This window comes from Emys orbicularis, chromosome 12 (genome assembly GCF_028017835.1).
Source record: "Emys orbicularis isolate rEmyOrb1 chromosome 12, rEmyOrb1.hap1, whole genome shotgun sequence".
Taxonomy (NCBI): Eukaryota; Metazoa; Chordata; order Testudines; family Emydidae; genus Emys; species Emys orbicularis.
In genome coordinates, this window is record NC_088694.1 from 30,991,251 (window position 1) to 31,003,000 (window position 11,750).

Here is an 11,750-nt window from a genome sequence, read left to right on the forward strand (position 1 = left end):
CTTCAAACTGTTATAGAGACATCATTCATTAACTTTCAACACATCTCTGCTATGTGCACACACACCCCTTACAGAAGGGGAAACTAAGGCACAGATTATTCAAGTGACACATCCAAGACCCCAGAGGGAGTTGCTGACCTTTCCTTAGCAGGTGATTTTAAAAGGTTGCTCATTTACTCAAATTTATTTAACCTTTAACATCTCAAAACTAAAGAGAAGACAGTATTAAGAGTCAGTACTGGAAGAACAATAATTTCTCTACCAAGTCAGTGAGGAGGACACCTGGGTATGGCAGCTGCAAACAGAACTAGAGCAGAGGGGGCAGCATCTACAAGTGAACCAGCCACTTTTCTCCAAGAGGGATTTATTTCTTGTGCAAAAGCATAAAGTCTGAAGCATTTATGGTGCTGGCTGGCCCAAAATTAATTCCCCTCTGGAGAAGAACATGACAGAGATGCCACCTGAATGAAGTAAACAAGAGACCAAAGACAGCACTGGAGCAGCTGCTTTCTTACCTATAACATGGATATGATTGTGGGAACAATGTTAACGTGCTGCAGTGGGATCACATGAGCACTGCTCAACTTTCCCTCTCATTTGGCTATATTCTAACCAACCTGACACTGACAATTCAGCAATATGAGCAGTGCCACCTGCCAAGCATCTGTAAACCTGTAAATGAAAGGCTTTGAAATGAGAGGCAGTCTGGGAGTACTACTCTAACAGTCAGGCCATTCCCAAAGACACCACTTCAATGAGGCCAGCAATTACAGAGAAAGGAATCAGAGCCTTCTATATAGATGCATGGGATAATCTAACCCTTATGGATCACCATTCAATATGTTCTGCTACTCTACTGACCTAATAATAGGAACCCAACATTCTTTAGCCCCAGAAAGCATCTGCCATGCTTCCTAAAGAGGGGGTGAGGGGAAGGAGGAGACTATGTTTTTGCAAGAAGTGTCTCAACTCACTCAAGAAATAAACCGAGCACTTTCCATACCAAAGTTAGTAAAAGGATCTCCCACATCAAAGGCCAGCAGCCGTCCCAGCAAGACCTGCTCCCTGTGCCCCTACAAAGAGTCTGTGTACTCATCCTCCTCAGCTACTAACTTTACTGTGAGTTTAGCGCAATAGTCAGGAAAGTAAATTGATAAATAGAGAAAACTTTAGCTGTTAAGTGTGCCACTAGCCAGTGATATCAGCTGATGATTTGTCTTCATCTCTATATTGTTTGTCTCTCGCTGACTTCTCAGAACGTTTACCCTAAGAATCCTACTGATCAACACTAAGAAATCTATTCTGATTATCAGTAAAGTCACTGGTAAGGATACAGATAATTCCACAAAGCAATCATCAAAATGATTAGGATTAAAGCTTTGTAACGTAACTGCTAGCTAACTCTCAGATGACTGCAGCATGAATGAGATGTGACTCTAATGTGCCAGTGATGCCATTCTATTGTGACATGGCTGCAATGTCACAATAGATCTGTGTCTGCTTTGCATACAGCAAGAGAGGCAGAACAGATTAGATGGTTCTGTAGGAAGGGTTGCTCCTTAATAGCGTTCATTTATTTCTCCTAATCAATACAAGGTGGAAGATGACCTTGCTTGCCATAGGTCAGTTGGCAGGAAGCCCTTAAAGATGGTACCCTGGCCTTTGAAGGGGTTTGTCTGCTAGCCTTAAAGTTTAAAGACTTAATTATGAATTTACTTTGCTATAATTCTAACCAAAATACAGAATAGACAGCCAGAAATGCTGCACCGCCGATCCTCTTCTGACACAGCTATTAAATAGCTTTGCCATAGGAGTGTGTAGAATCCATACATATGTTCAAGGCAGCCCTCTTCACCATCCTACTCAGGCAGCATGGTACCCAACATCTGGTAGCATATCTGATTTCTAACTACTCGTTGGTAAACAAAGATCCTAAATCCCATCAGTTGCCCTAGACTCATACAGACAACCACAGCGGATACTTTACATAAGACTGCACTGACTCTGGACACCACCTGGCTTCACCTCCAACTGTAGCATACTTCCTTTGGGGGTTACTGGCTCACAGTGGCAATGGTTCGTCACTGGCTCCGATGTTCTGTATGATGCCATCCGGCCCCGCAATGCCCCGTGTCACTACAAACGGGCTCACTTTGGAGGGACTGCCCAGTGCCATGGTATCAGGCTGGTTTCACATCGCACTATGCCAGCCACAGAGCCCCCGTGGGTGCGAGGAGCACTCGCAGGGGCACACGTCGGGCCCGCATACTGCCGGAGTATTGCAGCCCCCCCAAACGGCCAGCAAGGGATGCCCGCACCTGGCGGCCCGCGGGCAGCGCGCAGGTGAGCGCGCAAAGCTCCGCGGCAGGAGGGCGGGCTGCCCCCCCAGGCTCGACCCAGCACCGGCCAGGGACGGTCCCGGGCGGCGGGCCGGGGGCGGCGAGAGGGCGGAGCGCTGGACGCGGGCCACAACTTCTCCGGGGCAGACGGTCCCGCCCCCCTCACAGCAACCGCGGCCGGGGGGAGGGGAACAGCCCCTGCCCGCGGGGAGCCCGGCCCCGGGGAGCGCCCGCAACGCGCCGGGCCGCGCCGCCCCCACAGGTGTGACCCGCCAGGCCGGGCCGCAGCCCAAGGACGGAGTCCCCGCCATGGCCGGGCCGGCCCCCCCACCGCCGCCGCCGCCGGCGGCCCCGCGCGGGCCCCGGCCGCCGAGTTCATTCATCGGGCGGCGCCCCGCGCCCAGGCCAGCCCCGGCAGCGCCGGGCAGCCGCCGCAGCCGAAGTTGGGCGCAGAACTTACCTAAAATGGCTCCTGCGGCAGCCAAAGCCCAGCCAGCTATTATTTGGTGAAGTTTAGCCAGCCGCCCCGCGCGCGCAGCCTAGCCTGGCCCGGCCCGCCCCCGCGCCGCCGCCACTGGCCCCTGGCCGGCCCGCCCGCCTGCCATTGGCCGGCCTGCCCGTCAGCCACGCGCAGCCCCTCTCAAGCTTGGCTGCAGCGCGCTTATTGCTAGCTCCATTGTGCTCCTATTTGCATTGATGTGATCGCTGCTGGGATTGGCTGGGCCGGGGCCGTGCAGCCCCCCCACCCCGCCCTCAGCCCCTCGAGCCACCCGGCTCTGCAGCCCCTGCCCCCCTCGGCGCTGCTTCTCGCCCCCTCTCGGCTTCCAGCTCTGCCGCGCAGGGCAACGGCGGCTGCAAGTTCCCGGGGCTTGAGGCGGGGGGCAACCCCGAATTTCCATTGCATCCTCCAATCAAGGGGGGTTTTACTTGCTCCAACCAGAAAAATAAAAAAAACCTCTCCCCTTTGCATTCCACGTCTTTGCTCGCCTTTCATTTCCCGGATGTGAAATTTCCTGCACAAAAACACAATGTGTAAAGCTGGAATGTGCAGGGCTTTGCAGTGCATCCTCGCTCGCCGCGGGAGAGGAGGAGAAAGCAGGGCACAGGCAGGGATGCCAGTTGCCTGGGGCTGCAGCTCTTGGATGTTAAACTGCTAGGTACCACCTCTAACCCGTGCTGCCTCCCCACAAAATATCTATCGCCTGGTGTCTGTAATGAGAGTTAATAAAATGTAAACGGAGCCCTTTATTTTCTAATTGATTTATTTACCCCTGGTATTTAATAGGGGGCCAGCCACTTATGGGGCAAATGCGTGTAACTAAAACAGCACTTAGGTTCCTTGGAACCTTAATTTATGCTGTAAAAAAGGTAGAAATAAGAAGCATGATATAGAGGGCCAAAGGCTCTCGGAGCCTCCATCTCTTTCTGCAAACATACTCCAACTAGGGCACTGCTCTTTGTTAGACTTGTTGCAGGGATGGTCCAAAGTACTCAGCTGCGGAGTGGTGAAATCTTCCCAAGCGCCACTCAGAGTGCTGTGAAATCCTGCCTTCCACGAGAGAAGTGACAACAACAAACATAAGGGTTAGGTTCTGCCCTTGACCCCCTACAGTGATCAGATGTACTGCAGGGGTCTTTGGAACAGGGTGTGCCAGAGTCTGCGATAACCTGGCCCAACAGAACAGGTTGGAGATGGCAGACGGGTCTTCTGGCCTCCTGTCTTTTCACCTTCTTTTCACCTCCTTGTTCTCATGAGATGCAGCAGTTTTTCACTCAGCCCCTCTGTGATCTTAAATACCACATTAGTTCCTCTGGCCCCCCACCTCCTGGGAGCCGCTGCAGTTCCTGGTAGCCACTACAATCTCTGTTCTCCAGCTCACCCCCGACATTGTCCACCTGCTGGTTTCTCTCTCTCTGGGACATCTTTTCCAAGTGGGATTAATGTCTCCCAGTGAAGTGCCCAGAACTCATCAATTTCAATCTTTTTTTTTCCCTAGGGAAAAACCATCCTGATTTTCAGATTCAGTCAATGAAAGCTCAGCACCACTGAGAGCCAGGCCAATAGACGTGTTTAACACCCTGTTCCAGCACCCACTTGGCTTTCCTTTGTGTCAGAGAAGCTCCCATTACTTTACAGATGTGACTGTACCTTGTCCAGCGCTGCCACAAGCCACTCTTCATACCAGTGTGTCACAACTGGCCCTAATGTCTAAATCTCACTGACTCCCTCTATGTGCTGCAGAATCTGATATTCTCTCCTTGGTAAATCATACTATACAACTTGCTGCTTCTTTTCAGCATGATTAGACTAGTGCTGTTCCAGTTTCTCTTATCAGCCTTGATTTTCCCCAGCTATTCCCATGCTCTGGGGTTGCCAAACAGTTGAGAATCCAGTCACTTGTTTCACTTATTACTGATGTTCATATTAACTGTTTATTTGCTCAATAGATATCTTGTAAATATGTATACTTTAAAAATCTTACCACCGATTATTAAAATAGTTGCTCAGATATTCAAAATGAGGCTGGGAAAGCACCAGAAAAAAGAATTTAGGGAATGATCCCGCATTGTCTGGGAGCTAAGCTAGATAACCTTTGAAGAGCTGATCTTTGGAATAGCTCCATTGGAGGCACCTGGCTTTGAGTTACTCTGTCCTTAGAATAGCATAGTGAGAAGTTGTAGCCACCTTTCTTAATTATATACCCAAGGCAGTCTCTTGCTTTAGAGCAAGATTCAGATACCCTTGCTCATGCTGAGTAGCACCTTAATCTTCACAAATTCCCACTGGATCCTTTGATGTAGGAATGTCGACTAGATCTCTGTATATACCAGGGGTTGGCAACCTTTCAGAAGTGGTGTGCCGAGTCTTCATTTATTCACTCTAATTTAAGGTTTCGTGTGCCAGTAATACATTTTAACGTTTTTAGAAGGTCTCTTTCTATAAGTCAAATATATAACTAAACTATTGTTGTATGTAAAATAAATAAGGTTTTTAAAATGTTTAAGAAGCTTCATTAAAATTAAATTAAAATGCAGAGCCCTCCGGACAGGTGGCCAGGACCCGGGCAGTGTGAGTGCCACTGAAAATCAGCTCACGTGCCGCATTCGGCACGCGTGCCATAGGTTGCCTACTCCTGGTATATACCATTGATGAGACCACTGCTAGATTATTACTGTGTCCGGTTCTGGTATCTGCACTTTAGAGAGGATGCTGAAAATTTGAAGATGCTTTAAAGAAGAGTCACCAGAATGACTTAAGATCTGGAAAACCTGCCTTACAACGAGCGATTTAAGGAGCTCCATCTCTTCAGTTTATCAAAGAGAAGGATTAGAGGTGACTTGATTATAGTCTTTTAGTACCTACGGAAGGAAAAATATTTCTGGAAACAGAGAGCTCATCAATCTAGCCGACAAAGATATAAGAACCAGTCGCTGGAAATGTTAAACCATTGGAACAGATTGCCAAGGGATGTGGTGGAGTCTTTACAGCAAGACTGGATGTCTTTCTAAGAGATCTGCTCTAGTTCAAACAGAAATTATAAACTCATGCAGGGATCACTAGGTGTTATTCTCTGGCCTGTGCAACGTAGGTCATACTGGTCCTTGCTGACCTTACAAGCTAGGAATCTATTAAAGTCTTATTAAACATGAGCCTACCCCATAGAAAGCAGGGGTCCTAATCTCCTCCCACAGGATTCGAGTAATTCCTTGGGCATCAATAGGAGCTAGTTGTATCCAGAGGGAGGGGAATAGGGCTCCAGCCTGGGATCACCCCAGCCCCTCTCACTTCTTTGCCCATCTCCAAATCAATTCCAATGTGACCTATTGGTTCTCAAAACCCCCATTGCCAGGCTGCACTCTGCTGGACCTCCTGAGAGCTTTATGTATTCTAGCATCCAGCTCCTCTTGGCTATGCACTCCCCCTGCACACTCACTCCACTCTAGACCTCTTGCTGAGCAGTTGGGATCCCCCACCCTTCATGCAAGCCAGACAGATGCTTTCTCTCTTCAAATCTCACTTTGAAAACTTCTGGTGCATTTGAATCTATAAAACAACCCTAAAACTCTCCTTGCCTCCTTCCCCCCTTGCTGCCTCCTGCTATTCCACTCTACATGGAGCTGATCGGTCTCTACTATGTCCACTGGAATCTTTACCCTATCCTTATTCTGGGCATCACTTTCCCCCCTCTGACTAGATGAGATCTGCTAGATCCAAATGTGCAAAGTGCTTCTCCCGAAACTCCTTTCCTTTTCTCCTCTATCTCTGCACCCCCTCTCCCTCTCTCTGCCAAGTGTTCCTGATCTCTCTGCATTTCCCTATGTCCTGCCTTCCCTCACCCTTTTCTGTACACTCTGTCTCAGAATTAACTCCTAATTCTTTGTATGAAGTACGCTCTGAAAAGTAACTTGTATTTTTATTATCAAAATACCAACAGCAATTCATGTAAAGACTAATCACTTTTTAGTTCTCTGAGCTAAAAAATGCACTTGAAACTGGTTAACAATCTTTGTGTTATAAATCCTGAAAAGATCGCTTTGTAGTGGAAAGTCATCTGCCAGTTTAGTCTTAAGCAGGACTGTGCTACTAGGTTAGACTTCTCACAATAAAAGTGATCATCATGCCCAACAGAAAGTAGATTTGGAAAGGCAGGATTTGTGTGATGATATTTCACTGTGTTACTGATAGCATAACAGAATGGGGCTAGCACAGTGTGCGTCCCATCTGCAGAAAACACAGATGATTTCTGCCTGATCATTGCACACAGGCAGTACTGGTGGTCTCTAAGAATCTATAAATTTGGTTTGCCCCAAAGTCCTTACCTACATCTGCTCCCATTAAAGTCAATATCAAAGACTCTGTTGGTTTCAAATAGGATCCAAACTGCACTATTCCCACATACTCTGAGATCCAGAAATGATCTTACCTCAAGACATGTGTGGCCCAGTTAGCCTGTGTGCGCCAGGGCAGATTGGTGATACTATATCAAGCTCTAGATCCTGCAAGGAGCTGAGAGCCCTCAACCCCATCCCATTGACCTCTGTAAGAGCTGTGGGCACCCAGCACATCCAGAGAGACACTCAGCGTTTTTCAGCCCCACGCTGAAGAGAGTTGCTGGGTTGCCAAGATTCAGAAAATGTAGTCACCCAAATGCAACTCACAGTAAAACCATCAAAAACTATCACTGATAGCGATTGTTACTCCTGGGAGAATTCTGCACTGAAAAATTAAAAATTCTCTGCCAAAAAATTAAAAATTCTGCACACAATCTTTTAACATTATGCAGAATTCTGCATATTTTATTTGTCAAAATAACACTATATATATATAACACAAAATAACACCAGTTTTGGTAATTTATTTAATAATACCTGTCAGCAACTATTTCTATAATAATACAGACAACAACAACAAAAAACCCAGGAGTAGAGAGTTAAAGAAACCCCTACAACAACCCAGTTCCTGTTTCTCTGCCCCTTCCCCACAGAGCCCAGCTGCAGGCCCAGACACCCACACCACAGATCCCAGCTGTGGGGCGCCCCCCAGCCCAGACATCCACATCCCCTCCCCCCAGAGCCCAGCCGTGCCCCCCAGCCCTGACACTTGCATTCCCTCCCCCCAGAGCGCAGGGATCCAGAGGGAGAAGCATCCTGATGCTGGGTCCCAGGCTTTTATGGAGTTTCCTGCATGCCGCCTCCTTCCTTCAGGGCATACCAGGAACTGCAGCTGCCGGAAACCCTCCAGCTCCATCCTCCTCCCCTCCAGCAGTGTCTTCTATTTGTGAGCTGGGGAGCTGGGCTCTGCCAGGACCAGTAGCCACTAGTGGCAGCCAGAAGCTCTGCAGCACCAATTCTGCAGGGGAAAAGGAAATTCTGCATAGAACATTAATTCTGCACACATTCTGCATTACACAGTGGTGCAGAATTCCCCCAGGAGTAAATGATTGTCAAGTGCCCAGTCTGAGTGTCCCATCAGGCAACACATAGACTCAGTGAGAGGAAAAGTAATGGACCTCAGTGGACATGCCCCTTCCCTTGATGGTGTCCCTTCTTCCTTTTCTCCCTATCCCTTCATGTCCCCTGCTGGTGGCTGCCCCTCTGCTCAATGACTCATTTCTCCGCTTTCCTACTGTCCCATACTGAGCTCTGGGTGCAACATGTAGCCTGCAAACATCTGGGGAACCTTCTTTAGAGAGCAGGATCTGTGGGGGGGAAGGGAGTGCCCCATGGCTGGGGATGTTTCAAACTAGACTGGACAAAGCTCTGGAGAACAGACTGTGGGGAACAATCCTGAACTGGCCTCCGAGGGGGAGGTACTAGGAGGTGGCCTGTATTATCTGTGCATGCTGGGAACCAGGCCTCAGGTGATAATGAAAGCCTCTGTATAAGAAGAGCTGCTTGAGTCTATCAGGGGATGGAGCTGATAGAGACACCAGCTAGAGGGAAGAGCTGTCTGGAGAGCCAGCTGAGAGAATTAAGAACAGCCAGATGAAAGAACTGCAGGGAGCAGGAAGGCTGCTGCAGAAGACCAGGGGTCAGGAGACAGGATCTAGCAGCCTGGGCTGGTTGAAAACTTTCTGGAAAAAACTGTTTTTTGATGGAGAGTTGGGTTTTGCTTAAAAGAATGAGAAGGAAACTGTATTATAATGTTCAACCACTAGGTAACGCCATATGTAACATACCTTATATGAACATACAACAGCTATCCTTGGCAGGCATTAAAGGATTGATAGTGAACACATCTATAGTAACTTCTTCTACAATGGAAGCTGGGTAGCCAGTCCATATTTGGTACAAACTGACCTGCAACCTCCAGTGTACAAGCAGTTATGGCATGGTGTCAGAAGTAAAGGTAGCCTAATTGATGCCAGAGGAGAGCAGAACCAGAAGTAAAACAACAGCAAGAGTTGCAAACAGAAGGCACAAAGCAACAAAAGGCTGCAGGATCTCATCAACATTCTACCTTCAATGCCCCAGAGAACGTCAGCTTTGATAGACCTTCAGAATGAACAGACTGGAAGCTATGTTTTGCATTGCTACAAAATTCCACCAGGAAACTGGAGATATTGAGATATCTTCTTTAATTTATGCTATGTGGAAGCAAGCAGAGCATATCTTTAAATCCATTGACTTTACTGAAGACAGTCACAAAGATGACTAGGAAAGAGTTATGGCTATGTTCAATGCATACTTTATACCTCAGACAAATGTGATTTATGAAAGAGCAGCAAACAGAGCTGTAAACAGGGGAGTTTGAGTGGGAGTTTACAGGGGGAGTTTGGGGGAAGACCAAGAGAGGCAGGCAGAGGAACAGACAGTCTACAGAAGGGAGTGTGCGGTGTTCTAGCAGTGTTTTGGTGCTTGTTGGGGGTTTGTTTTGCTGTGGGTGGTGGAGTTTTGGGTTGGTTTGTGTTTCCCAGATTTACAGGATTTAGGTGGGAAGCCTATGACAGACACAGAGGCAGCAGTTGTAGTGACCCAAGCAGTGGAAGACACAGTGAAAATGACTGGATGTGGAAGCTGCGGAATGTACATGATCCTGGAGGGGGTACCTGAAAAGAGTTTCATCTGCATGAAGTGCCGCCTGATAGAGCTGATGGAAGAAAAGATCCGAGGATTGGAGATGCAGGTGGAAACTCTGGTTGGGTTTAGAAGGGGATTCGAGCGGATGATGGAGCAAAGACATGAGGAGTCTGAAGGGAAAAGCTCAGACTTGCAGATGGAAGCTGGACCAAAGAACTCTGAGGGGAGACTGCTGGTGAGGAAAGTGGACGGTGGAAGCATGTGACTAAGAGAACCAGGCAGAGGAAAAGACTGGCTAGTGAAGGAGACATAGAGCTCAGGAACAGGTTTGCGGAGTTGCAAAATGAAGAAGGGGCACAGCAGGTGGTCGCTGAAGGTGAGAGGGCAAGGAAGAAGAGAAGAGCAGCTAGTCCATTAAGAGGGGAAGAGTCAATGGAGATAGCAACACCAAATATGAGCCCCAGGAGGATACGGGATGGGTTGCGGAGGATTGCAAGATGGACTTCACCTGAGTAGGGAGGGAAATAGACTTCTAGGATGGAGGCTGGCACAACTGATTAAGAGAGCTTTAAACTAGGAATTAGGGGGAGATGGTTGGGAGATGTCCAGGTACTCTCCACGCCGGATTTTAACATTGAGAGGGAAGAAAACAAAGTAAGAAAGGATACAGCCATGGGTAGGAGAATGGACATAAGGAGGAAGGGTAGTGTAGATACCAGTCTAATAGGTGATATTGGCGGTAGAATGTCTGGGCCTAATCGGGTAAAGAATGTGAGCAAAGCCAAACAGCAAGAATTAAGATGTTTGTACACCAATGCAAGGAGCCTAGGTAACAAAATGGAGGAACTAGAGTTACTGGTGCAGGAAGTGAAACCGGATATTATAGGGATAACAGAAACATGGTGGAATAGTAGTCATGACTGGAGTACAGGTATTCAAGGGTATGTGCTGTTTAGGAAAGACAGAAATAAAGGCAAAGGTGGTGGAGTAGCATTATATATCAATGATGAGGTAGACTGTAAAGAAATAAGCATCATAGAATATCAGGGTTGGAAGGGACCTCAGGAGGTCATCTAGTCCAACCCCCTGCTCAAAGCAGGACCAATCCCCAGACAGATTTTTACCCCAGTTCTCTAAGTGGCCCCCTCAAGGATTGAACTCACAACCCTAGGTTTAGCAGGCCAATGCTCAAACCACTGAGCTATCCCTCCCCCAAGAAGGGATGGAATGAATAAGACAGAGTCTGTCTGGGCAAAAATCACATTGGGGAAGAAAGCTACTAGAGCCTCCCCTGGAATAGTGCTTGGGGTGTGCTATAGACCACCAGGATTTGATTTGGATATGGATAGAGACCTTTTTAATGTTTTAAATGAAGTAAATACTAATGGGAATCGTGTGATCATGGGAGACTTTAACTTCACAGATATAGACTGGAGGACAAGTGCTAGTAATAGTAATAGGGCTCAGATTTTCCTGGATGCGATAGCTGATGGATTCCTTCACCAATTAATTGCTGAACCAACAAGAGGGGATGCCATTTTAGATTTGGTTTTGGTGAGTAGTGAGGACCTCATAGAAGAAGTAGTTGTAGGGGACAAGCTTGGTTCGAGCGATCATGAGCTAATTCAGTTTAAACTAAATGGAAGGATAAACAAAAATAGATCTATGACTTGGGTTTTTGATTTCAAAAGGGCTAACGTTAAAAAATTAAGGAAATTAGTTAGGGAAGTGGATTGGACTGAAGAACTTGTGGATCTAAAGATGGAGGAGGCCTGGCATTACTTCAAGTCAAAGTTGCAGAAACTATCAGAAGTCTGCATCCCAAGAAAGGGGAAAAAATTCATAGGCAGGAGTTGTAGACCAAGCTGGATGAGCAAGCATCTGAGAGAG

At 47.6% G+C, this 11,750-nt stretch overlaps 1 protein-coding gene across 1 annotated transcript in view; it reads right to left on the reverse strand.

Annotated features, from left to right (window-relative positions):
* Positions 1–2,884, reverse strand: part of CHD6 (chromodomain helicase DNA binding protein 6) — a 195,416-nt gene extending 192,532 nt beyond the window's left edge. The window contains exon 1 of the mRNA XM_065414628.1: positions 2,800–2,884. The gene's annotated coding sequence lies outside the window, so the exon portion shown is untranslated. The remainder of the gene's footprint in view (positions 1–2,799) is intronic.
* Between the last annotated feature and the right edge of the window lie 8,866 nt (positions 2,885–11,750).